Source organism: Chelonia mydas, chromosome 1, assembly GCF_015237465.2.
Source record: "Chelonia mydas isolate rCheMyd1 chromosome 1, rCheMyd1.pri.v2, whole genome shotgun sequence".
Taxonomy (NCBI): Eukaryota; Metazoa; Chordata; order Testudines; family Cheloniidae; genus Chelonia; species Chelonia mydas.
In genome coordinates, this window is record NC_057849.1 from 177,962,192 (window position 1) to 177,974,858 (window position 12,667).

Sequence of the window (12,667 nt, forward strand, 5' to 3'; positions counted from 1 at the left end):
TATCAAATATGACTTGACACACTGTAACAGCTTGTTTAAAAAAAGAGGAATCAGCAACTTGAAGACATTTTACTCAATTGTAAAAAATATCTTACAATTCAAAAAAAGCAAACTTTGCATTTTTCCTCTGAATGATTTTTGGAGACATATTCTAAATCTTCTCTTTTTAAACAAGCTTAAAAAAGCATGTCTATGATATTATCCTTCCTGGCAAGCCTGTCTGCAAGTAACATTTAGCTCCTGTTTAAATAGAGTTAGTGCCAAGCCTTTGGTGCCAAGCCTTTTATTTCCAGTTTTAGAAAGATGCAACCATTTCAGAAATCAAAATCCTGAATTTTATCTTTGTTGTTGCTGCGCTACTTTGTTTAGTATGAAAGCTCCGGAACTGTTTATAAATATATTTATAGATATACTACATGTTAAAGCAGTGTGAACAAAATGATTTGCCTTTTTTTTTTTGTAATATAGCTCAATTCCTGACTTTAGAATTTAACTCTCTCAGGCTCCCGCTGCATATCAAATGGACAAACTGCTCACATGTTAAAACAAATCTATCTGTAGATAGACATTGTCAGTGAAATCTTGGTTTCATTGAACTGTGGCTGCTAAGACAGGCTCATACATTATTTTAGAGCTTGCTAACTCCTCCTCTGGAGGTGTGTAAATCTCTCTTTTATGATATTCCCCTGTCCCTGTTGAACTGAGTTCGACAAACCTTAAGGTCACTTTCAGTACAAACCTGGGCCTCTCGTTCAGTTGCATTTTATTACTTGTCATAATAGGGATGATGATATGTTGTGACAATGGAATGACTGTGATAGGTCATTGCAAGATGAACTGTCCATTGTAATATGTTGCTTGACAGAATGAAATCACAAATAAATATCTAAAATGAAATGTGCATGATTAAATTATGTGATACCTAATCCTCAGTTTGCCGTGCATGTTGCTTAAGCACCACCCACTTGTACAATGTTATATCTGAGAGGGAAATTCGTAACCGAGATCCCCAGGATTACACCTTGGAGCTTGCAGATGTTTAACCTGTGTATTATTATTATTATTATTATCTGGATAAGGTAACTAACATATGCTGCTGTTGTTCTTGTAACTAGAGAATCATAGGACTGGAAGAGACTTCAAGAGGTCATCTAGTCCAGTCCCCTGCACTCAAGCATGATTAAGTATTATCTAGACCCATCCCTGACTGGTGTTTGTCTAACTTTCTCTTAAAAATCCCCAATGACAGAGATTTCACAATCTCCCTAGACAATTTATTCCAGATCTTAACTACCCAGACAGTTAGGAAGTTTTTCCTAATGTCCAACCTAAACCACCTTAGCTACAATTTAATCCCATTGCTTTTTGTCCTATCCTCATATATATCTACTTAACTATTTATTTTAATCATTTCCTGAAGCTGTGAATTCCACAGGCTAACTATATATTATGCAGAAGAGAATTTCCTCTTTATCCATTACAAATGTATAGCTTCATTTTCAGTGAACTCAAGCACCTGTGGCAGCTATTGACTACAATGGAAGAGGCACATGCTCAGCATCTCTGCAAGTCAGACCATTAGTAACTTTCAGTTTAATGGAATGATGCATTTTCTCAGGATAAGAGACCAGGTAAATGTGTTATAGTGAAGAGTGATCAATGTTCTTGGGCATAAAGTGGCCAATGGGATGAGATCAGGCAATGCTCCCAAGGTTTAGGGTCTATTCTGACCCTGGCCAATTTGATATGAGACCTCTTGATCTTTGCAGTCTTTTCACCCAAGTACTTGAATTTAGTCATTATAAAAAAAAAAAGATTAAAAACATTTCCCAGAGAAAGCATTCACCATCCCAAGTGTGTGTGAGGGGTGGTGTGGGGAGGGGAAAGCAGTCAGATTGTGCCATTGCTTCACAAAGCCATTCAAAACACAATGAATGTTAACCTATATGGGGGGAGGAGAAGGTTATCAGACCACATATTTCAGAGAGGCTGGGTAGTCTCCAGCAGAAGTCTCTATGAATGTAACCTGGCTAGAATTTAAGGTCATTCATCTCTCCTTCTAAGCAGTGGGAAGTGAGATCAAGCAACAACATATCTCCCGGCTACTAACAAGTGCATGACCATGGCCTAAGTCAATAGTCAAGTCCTGATTATACACAAGGAGAGAGAGTACTTCTCTGTTGGTTAGATCTGAATTTGGCATCCAAAGAGAGATACAAATAAAAAAAAAGGAAGAATTCCGCAGATCCGTTGTCTGAAGCCTTTACAGCTCCAAGTTTGAACTTTTCACTCACAAATTTGGTATACCAATACCAAACAGGATACCCAAGCAATGAAATTTTTCTCTTGACTCAGGGAACCAAGGTGTAGAAGCCTTGGACATGGACTCTCAACCATAGCCAAAAGGCCTACTATACACCTTGTGTTCAATCTGCATTTATCCAATACTCTATGAAAAACACATGAAGAAAGAATCTCTATGATACTGTCAGCTTCATTCTTGCCCAGCAGGTCTTTGTATTCCATCCCCATCACAATGTCAATCCAGTCCCCTCTTCCAATCAGGAATGATCTACTGATAAAAATTTGGTTTTCTGAGTAAATGAAATTTTTCCTGAAAAAAGGTGTATTTTTGGGTGGAGATTTTTGATTGAAAAACTGAATACCCCAAACCTGAAGTTTTCAGTTTTCATCCAAACCCCAATGAAATGCCACCACAGTGTCTCATGGGAGTTGCAGTTTGGGTGCCTATGCCCTCATTTTCCTCAGTGGATGGACTTCCTAGCTGGACTATATCTACTATGATGCCCCATGGTCATCTCACTGCCCTGATGCACCACCTTTTCTTAAAAAGAGGAGACCATGGTGCATCCTGGGAAAAGTAGTCTGACCAGGGAGCCCAGCTTATAGAGTAAAAAGGGAGTCTGAGGTACCATGGTGGCAATTCCAAATAAAAAAAATTGTTTTTCAGCCAAAATATTTCATTTTTTTGCCAAAAACTCAAAGTTGTGAGGCTTAATTGTTAGTTGTGAGGCTTAATTAATGTTCCTGAGGTGCATGATGAGCACCAGAAAATGTCTGTCAATACACAATTTTCCTCATGCACATTCTATTATACTGATTTTGTGCTATAATTTCATCAGATACATTTCATGTTGCCAATTATAATCCTGGGCATTTCAATGTAACAGCCGTTCAGTCCATACAGTAATTATATATGGAATTATGAATTTAGGGGACACATTTTCTCTATGTGAAAATGCACTGACTTCAATGGATTCACATCACCTATGAATTTAGCACTAGGTGTTTATCTCCAACAGCAGACGTAAAAGTGGGAATGAGATTGTCATAAATATAAAGGGAAGGGTAACCACCTTTCTGTATACAGTGCTATAAAATCCCTCCTGGCCAGAGGCAAAACCCTTTCACCTGTAAAGGGTTAAGAAGCTAAGATAACCTCGCTGGCACCTGACCCAAAATGACCAATGAGGGGACAAGATACTTTCAAATCTGGAGTGAGGGGGAACAAAGGGTTTGTTTGTCTGTGTGATGCTTTTGCCAGGAACAGATCAGGAATGCAGCCTTACAACTCCTGTTAAGTTAGTAAGTAACCTAGCTAGAAATGCGTTAGATTTACTTTTGTTTACTGGCTGGTAAAATAAACTGTTCTGGATGGAATGTATATTCCTGTTTTTGTGTCTTTTTGTAACTTAAGGTTTTGCCTAGAGGGATTCTCTATGTTTTGATTCTGATTACCCTGTAAGGTATTTACCATTCTGATTTTACAGAGGTGATTCTTTTACTTTTTCTTCAATTAAAATTCTTCTTTTAAGAACCTGATTGATTTTTCATTGTTCTTAAGATCCAAGGGTTTGGGTCTGTGTTCACCTGTACAAATTGGTGAGGATTCTTATCAAGCCTTCCCCAGGAAAGGCGGTGTAGGGCTTGGGGGGATATTTTGGGGGAAAGACGTCTCCAAGTGGGCTCTTTCCCTGTTCTTTGTTTAAAACACTTGGTGGTGGCAGCATAGGGTTCAAGGACAAGGCAAAGTTTGTACCTTGAGGAAGTTTTTAACCTAAGCTGGTAACAATAAGCTTATGGGGTCTTTCATGCAGGTTCCCACATCTGTACCCTAGAGTTCAGAGTGGGTAAGGAACCTTGACAGAGATGTTGTTTACTTTAGCATGTGATGATGTCATTTAGTACATACAGTAGGCAGAGGACTTGATTCTGCAGCCTCTGTGCCAACTCAGTTCTCACTGATTTAAATATACTGTCAATCTAGGGAAGGGCATAGTATTTTTTGTTCTGTTTATATAGTGTCTAGCATAATGGGGACCCAGTTCATGATCGGGATTCTTGGGACCACTGTAATATAAATAATAATCAATTTCAGTGGGAGTTTTGTCTCTGCTGTGTCAGGCTGAGGCTCTGTCCTCCATTTTATTGGAGTATTTCACCCCAATTTGTAAAGATGCAGCGTGGACTTAGGAACATAAAATGTAATTGTTTGTTTAATAATAGGGCTGGGATTTGGAAAGACAAAGTGCCCCATGACAAAATGTCGACAGTCAGATGTTGCATGAAAAAAATGCTCATAACAATGTCCATGATGAAACATCAGCCAAAAGATGTTGCATGATGAGACATCACCATGACAAAATGACGGATGACAATCGCTGCAATGAAATGTCAGCTCAGAGATATTGCCATGACGAAACATGGAGGACAAAATGACAAGGTTCCATGGGATTCTGGCATAGTGATGCATGCTCTGTCATGCTTAATTGCTTGTAAACAGAAATAAGTCTGTGCAAAACCTCCTACTAGAGTCTGGCTTTACTTTGGCCTTCGAAAATTAAAATGCAAAAAATACTGTCATTTGGAAAGCAGCACATGAAGACTTCTAGCTGTATATGTCCTTTTCAACAGAGAAGCAGGTGCTCCCAGCAACTTACAGACAATAGATCTAGTTAGATTACCATAATCTGTTTTATTCAGTTGAAATACCAAGTCCTTTATATAAATCTGCTATGAATTATGAGGAGGATGGTGGTTACCTGAAAAAGCAGCCATCTTGTAGTTGGAATAAAACGGTTCAAAATGTAAAACCTATTTTAAAAATCTCAATGTGTACCCCTAAAACTCTTTAAAAGAGAATCTTTAATGATATCCTGAGCCAGGCTTTTTAAATTACTATTATTTGATTTCTTTTTAAATCTCTTTAGGCATGAGAAAGATAGTTTCAAAATCTGTTTGCGTCTGAAGACACTTTTGAGTGTGACAGTCTTCTCATTCATGGAAAAAACATGGTACCAGCCAGGTTAATATGAAAGTATCAACAGAAGTGAAAGCAATATTTCCCCTCTGAGATAACAAGTGCAGCAGGTTTTTCGGACTGCCCATTGTATCATAAAACACACAAACAAGCAAGCAAACAAAACCCAAAGAAAGCTGGCATGGTGGCTGTTTGACGCACATGAATAAAGCATGATGGATGTGAGAGAGTCTCTTTCCGATGACCCTGGTTTTAGATCTGCCCTCACCATCACAGATATGGGTAACTCCATTCTTTCCTAAGATTGATGATTGTCAACTGATAAGATGTAATAGACAATCAAGTATCTGATTGAAATTCCTTAATTTTTTTTTTGTGGTAATCATGGATTGATTGACTGATTTGCAAGCCAGGCCAGTTTCTGTCTTTGCTTTGAGTTATCTTCCCAGCAACAGGCGCTCAATTTTAGCGGGAAGCATCCTAGATCTTCTGACCTGTATTAAGATTTGAGATTCTTATATTCCTGATTCCCATAATAATGAGCTGGCTAGATACAAACAACATTAATTTTCTGTAGAGATAGATTCACTCCACCCTCATTATAAAACTATTTTCAAAAACCAAGGATATTGAATGTTATAACAGTAATGTCAGCTCTCATGATTTAATCATGAGGCACATGAATTTTTTGTTTAAATTTGATGTTCTCATGATCGCAATATTTTTCATGCAAATCTTGTTATTTCTGCATCCTTTCACACTCCAGCTTAAATTGCTTGTCAATTGCATTGCTCTTCTTGAGTGCAGTGCTTCTGAGAATCACCAATATGATTTTATAAATCTATTTATAACCATTAGCATTTTATTTCTTAAAGAAGACATTGTGCATTATCCAAAATCTCTTACCAGAACCAAGTGACTTAGGAACAATATTTTAGAGGCAGGCTGGGGGGAAGGGGATTCAGAAACAGTTTAATTTTCAATATTTAAATTACCCTGACAGTAAGGCTGCTCACATTAGGACTTTGATGACAGCAAAAGGACAACAGACTAACAAAAGCGGATCTATAATGAATGGAAAGTTAATAGCAATATTGTCTCTAAAATATGCTTTATAAAAAGAAGAAGAACCTTTTTAATCTTTAGTATATCAGCAAGCATGAGTGTCTCTGGGGTTTAAATTAGCTGCAGCTGTACTGACTAGCTCTCTCCTACACTTTTTGAAACTTTTATTTTTGCCTATTAGTGCATACTTTCAGTTTCCATAATGCTGCAATGCCATGATTTTAGAATTCTGGGGGCTAAGACTAGGACTAGGACCTATATCCTATATATATAGGACCGCAATCATATCAATGTTCTTTTTTATTTCCACTTCGAATAGGAATATTACTAGTGAGCTCTTTAGTTAAATTAATAAGCCCCAATCCTGTGATTGGATACACAAATGTGAATCCTTATGACCACACAAAATCTCATTGAAGTCAATGAGGCTATACATGGGCACATGGCTATGTCTACACAGAACTGATTGCAGGATTGGAGTCTTAGGCTCCAGTTCAGCAAAGTATTTGCTCAAGTACTTTAGTGAATTGGTGTCTTAGACTTACCTCCTGCCTCCTACCTCCCTTAGGGCTACATACCCACCTACAGCTCAAAGGGTGCCCCACCAGCCATCTTGTGAAGTCTGCAACTGCACTTGCTTAGGCATGGAAAAGAACTGATTTTACAAAATAGAAAGTATTTTGCACTAATGTAGTGGAGGACAGGTGTAGCCTTTGGATTAGTAATTAATTGTACATAACTAAACAAGCTTGCAACAAAGTAATTTATAGAAAATTACACAAGAAAGATTACTGGGATAATCAAATATCTATATTTGACAAATTCCCTGCGTCACCCACTAAAGAAACTGCATATATACTACACAGTTTTATTGCCCAAATGTTTTCTGAGATGTAAATGACAGAGCTTCTTCCTAAAGGATCAAAAAGAATAAGGCTGGATATGGATCAGGATTTACTCATCCTTTATTTCACAAATCAGGATTAGCATATCATGGAAATAACACATCTCAAGCAGTTTACAGTTGCTACAAATGACCACATATCTACTCTGATTTTAAGATTCTGTATTTCAAATATAAAATATGATGACTTGTATACATCTACTATTTATCTATTATTATTCTGCATATGAAAAATCCAACACACTCTATGACTTCTTACATATACCTTAGAATTATATGGGTCAGAAATGAGGGGACTATTAAAAACATTCATTACTCTCCCGGAGAGTTTGGGGAGAGGGAGCCCCTTATTTCAGGCTGCTAAAAACTGTGGTAAAATTTTGAGCAGAAAGCAGCCCGGCTTATAGATTAAGATGCTCAGACCCTGCACAAGCCAACCAGTACCAAATTTAAAATAAATAGAACAGTTGCTTCTGATGTGGTCACACAATGGCAGGTTGATTTTCTTGACATAGCCCCCTACTTGAAGCACAAGGCTAGTTGTGAATATATTTTAACAGTGACAGACAGTACGTTCAGATCTGTCTGGATGCTAGCCCCCCAAAATAAGAATTGGACAGAGGTGGCAACAGCATTTAAAATATTTTTACCCAATGGATGCCTCAGAAATTACAGACAGGCCATGGAAAACAGTTTTCAAACAAAGTTTTAAATATTTTTTTAAATCAAGGTGTACAATGTTTTGTTACCATTAATGAAATCCAGGTGGGGGCTGTTGAGAGGTTTGATAGACCTTTAAAATCAAAGAAGTGGAGGAATTTTTACTGCTTATAGCACCTTTTAGTGCACTGATGTGCTACAGGCCTTCATGCACAATTACAACCAAACTATCAGCAGGTGCCTGAATAATATTACCTCTCTAGCCTACTGAGCATGTGGAAAACCATCTAGGGGGACAGTCTTAAAATAAAGTTACTGCATCTCCTTTTAAGAAAGGAGATCACATAAGTATATAAAAATCATAAGGAGCATTTGAAAAGCAAACCTTTACTAATTAAATAGTTATCATGCCCAGGGCCTTAACTTAAGAACAAAGACCTGTGAACATGATAAGAGATTACAGAGAAGAATAAGTTGTACGCAATTACACACACACACTCGTATGAAATGGAAATGTTGACCTGAAAAATTTAACAGTTGGGTTGAAGCATCTCAAGTTCAAGATCTCTGATGTGTAAAACAGGTGGGGACAAGGACAGAAACAGGGCTTTACGTCACCTTGCCTACTAACACATTGGTCCGGGCTTTTCCTCAAAATGCTAGTTCCAACCTTATGATACAGCTTGTCAAACCTTTAAACCTGATTGGTAACAGGGATTTTTCTTTATCAGAGATTAATTATTGCCACTCATGGAACATGATCTCTCACAATTTACCATGAGTGATAACATAAGACAAAGATAGGTGGTACTACCATTGTCAAGAGCAGGCAATTATTCAAGCATTCAGGACTTAGTGACAAATATCAATAACACTAGTAATGGCAACATCAAGAAACTGGAGGTCAGCATAATCTATGATTCTGTGATCAAAAGGGTTAGCTGAGTCAAGAATTCTAATGGGAGAATTGGTGATAATATTGGGAACAATCCCATATGAGAAATACAAGATAGCCCCAATCCCTACTGACATGATAGGGATTTTAACTCTCCATATGTGTACACTGATACAGTGGAACACCAGTTTGTGGGGGATTACAACATGCTATTGTGTTCCAATCCACAGCAGCAACAATGAATTTATCGTTATCAAGTACAACAATCCTCATTATGTTCCCAGGAGTAAGCATCATATCAGCACCATAACTGTTGTAATAAAGAGGGACCTAAATTAATGTTTCACTTCATTCTGATCAGGTGATTGTTTCACTTCACCACTGCCCCAGGAAAGTTGAAAGATAGTGATTATAAAACATTATGGGGAACCCTCTTTGTATAGGAACTATTATAAAACCCAGATTGGTTATGCCCTACCAAGATATTAGGGATTTCATGTTATGTATAGGGCAGGAATAGGCGTAATATTTCACAGTCTTTTTTCAAAAAGCAGTGCTGGCTTTTGAGAAAGGTTCTAAAATGATTAAACCACACATGAAAATAGCTGCAAATATAACCTAAGATGTAGTGAGTCACGTTCCTAGTGCCATTATGAACAAAGCAGGCAAGCACATGGAACAGAAAGGTTCCAGTCTAGTGAAGATTAAAGAGAAAAAGAACAGCAGCATACTCCTCCAGACACAGGTCCTTCTGTTCCCTTTGAAAGAAAAGTTGTTGGAAGCGATTGCAGACATAAGAATAAAAGCTGTCCTAAGCAGAGGATGCGGAACATTGCTCAGGGTAAAAGGGACATATTTTAAAAACAGAACATGGCTTTCATTCACTGTGGCTCCAAAATATATGCCAAATCAGAGCTGGTTTTATTTCAGATAACTCCTTCTCAAAACCAGTACTGAGAAGAGCATTTATTAGTAGTATTACCACAGTGCTTACAGCCCTAGTCATGGACCAGGACCCCATTATGCTAAGTGCTCTGCAGGTGAAGTGCCATTGTTTGCAATTTTCACTGCAAATGCCCATCTAGAATTTTTTGTCTCAAGAGACAGGGCTCATTACCTAGACATGGACAACACCTTGCTGTGCTTGTGTTGCAAGATCAGGAAAGAAGATGGGGCAGACATTGACAGAAATGCCAGAGTTGCACTAACTCTTATCCTCCTTTTTAATTATCTGGATGTCACCCTGAGTGTCCAATTTAACATCCAGAGCAAAAATTATTACCTGTATAGAACCTTTATAGAACTGATTCTGAACTCCAGCCAAATGCTTCCAGTTCCACGCACAGAGCCAGCTAGACAGGCCAAACTACAGGGTTTCAATGTATAGATGAGATGTGGTGTTTGGAGGAGGGATTTAGTTTTATTAGGAACTGGGGAACCTTTTGGGAAAGGAGGAGCCTGTACATGAAGGATGGGCTCCACATAAGCCAAAAAGGAATTACATAGCTGGAAGCTAAATTTAAAAAGGTTGTAGAGGAATTTTTAGGGATGGGGGAAAGCTGACAGGTACAGAGAAGAACATGATTCAGACAGACACATCTCTTATGAGATGATTTATTAATGGGGAGTCTCTATCCTAGTAAAGACAGGATAGAATTTGATAAAGTACAGAAAGGAACTGAAGAGAAACAATCAAATGAAACAGAGTCCCACTCAATTACATCACATAATGGCAGACAGCTAAAAAGTGACAATTTTTGAAGAGCTTATATAGAAATGCTAGAAGTCTAAATACTAAGATGGGCAAATTTAAGTGCCTCATATTAAATGAGGATATTGACATAATAGGTATCACAGAAACTTGGTGGAATGAGGGTAATCAATGGGACACAGTAATACCAGGGTACAAAATATATTGGAAGGATAGAATAGGTCGTACTGGTGTGGGAGTGGCACTATATGTGAAAGAAACCGTAGAGTCAAACAAAGTAAAACTCTTAAATTAAATAAACTGTACCATAGAATCTCTATGATAGTAATTCCATGCTTGAATAATAAGAATATAGGAGTAGGAATATACTATCATTCGTCTGACCAGGATGATGATAGTGACTGTGAAATGCTCAGGGAGATTAGAGAAGCTATAAAAATAAAAAACTTTATAGTAATGGGGAATTTCAACTATCTTCATATTGACTGGGTACGTGTCACCTCAGGACAGGATGCAGAGCTCAAGTTTCTTGACACCTTAAATGACTGCTTCTTGGAGCAGCTAGTTGTGGAACCCACAACAGGAGAGGCAATTCTTAGTGTAGTCCTAAATGGAACATAGAATCTGGCCAAAGAGGTGAATATAGCTGAACCGCTTGTTAATAGTGACAAGAACATAATAAAATTTAACTTCTCTCTGGGGGTGGGAAGGGCGGCAGGTGGCAACCAAAGCAGCCCACGACAGTAGCATTTAATTTCAGAAAGGGGAACTATACAAAAATGAGGAACTCTGTTAAACAGAATTTGAAAGGTGCAGTGCCATTAGTGAAATCCCGGCAAGTTGCATGGAAACTTTTTAAGACACTCTAATAGAGGCTCAAGTTAAATGTATACCCCGAATTAAAAAGCATAGTAAGAGGACAAACAATATGCCACCGGGGCCAAACAACAAAGGAAAAGATGCAGTTAGAGGCAAAAAGGCATCCTTTAAAAAAGTGGAAAATTAAATACTATTGAGGAAAATAGAAAGGAGCAGAAACTCTGGCAAGTGAAGTGTAAAAATATAATTATGAAGGCCAAAAAAGAATTTGAAGAACAGCTAGCCAAAGACTCAAAAAGGAACAGCAAAAAATGTTTAGGTACATGAGAAGCAGTAAGCCTGCTAAACAACAACTGGGGCCACTGGACGATAGAGATGCTAAAGGAGCACTCCAGGAAGATAAGGCCATTGTGGAGAAACTAAATGAATTCTTTGTAGTGGCCTTCATGGCTGAGGATGTGAGGGAGATTCCCAAACCTGAGCCATGGTTTTTAGGTGACAAATCTGAGGAACTGTCCCAGGTTGAGGTGTCATTAGAGGTGGCTTTGGAACAAATTAATAAATTAAACAGTAATATGTCACCAGGACCAGAAGGTATTCACCCAAGAGTTCTGAAGGAACTGAAATCTGAAATTGCAGAACTATTAACTGTGGTATGTAACCTATAATTTAAATCAGCTTCTGTACCAGATGACTGGAGGATAGCTCATGTGACACCATTTTTTTTTAAAAAGGCTCCAGAAGCGATCCCAGCAATTACAGGCCGGGTAAGCCTAATTTCAGTGCACATTGGTCAAAACTACACTAAGGAACAGAATTATCAGACACATAGATGCATATGATTTGTTGGGGAAGAGTCAATATGGTTTTTGTAAAGGGATATCATGCCTCACCGATCTACTAGGATTCTTTGAGGTGGTCAACAAGCAGGTGGATAAGGGTGATCCAATGGGTATAGTGTACTTAGATTTTCAGAAAGCCTTTGACAAGGTGTCTCACCAAAGGTTCTTAAGCCCTGGTCTACACTAGGACTTTAGGTCGAATTTAGCAGCGTTAAATCGATGTAAACCTGTACCTGTCCACACGATGAAGCCCTTTATTTCGACTTAAAGGACTCTTAAAATCAATTTCCTTACTCCACCCCTGACAAGTGGATTAGCGCTTACATCGGCCTTGCCGGGTCAAATTTGGGGTACTGTGGACACAATTCGATTGTATTGACCTCCGGGAGCTATCCCAGAGTGCTCCATTGTGACTGCTCTGGACAGCACTCTCAACTCAGATGCACGATTGTTTGCCATTGCTCTGACACAGGGAGGGGCGACTGATGAC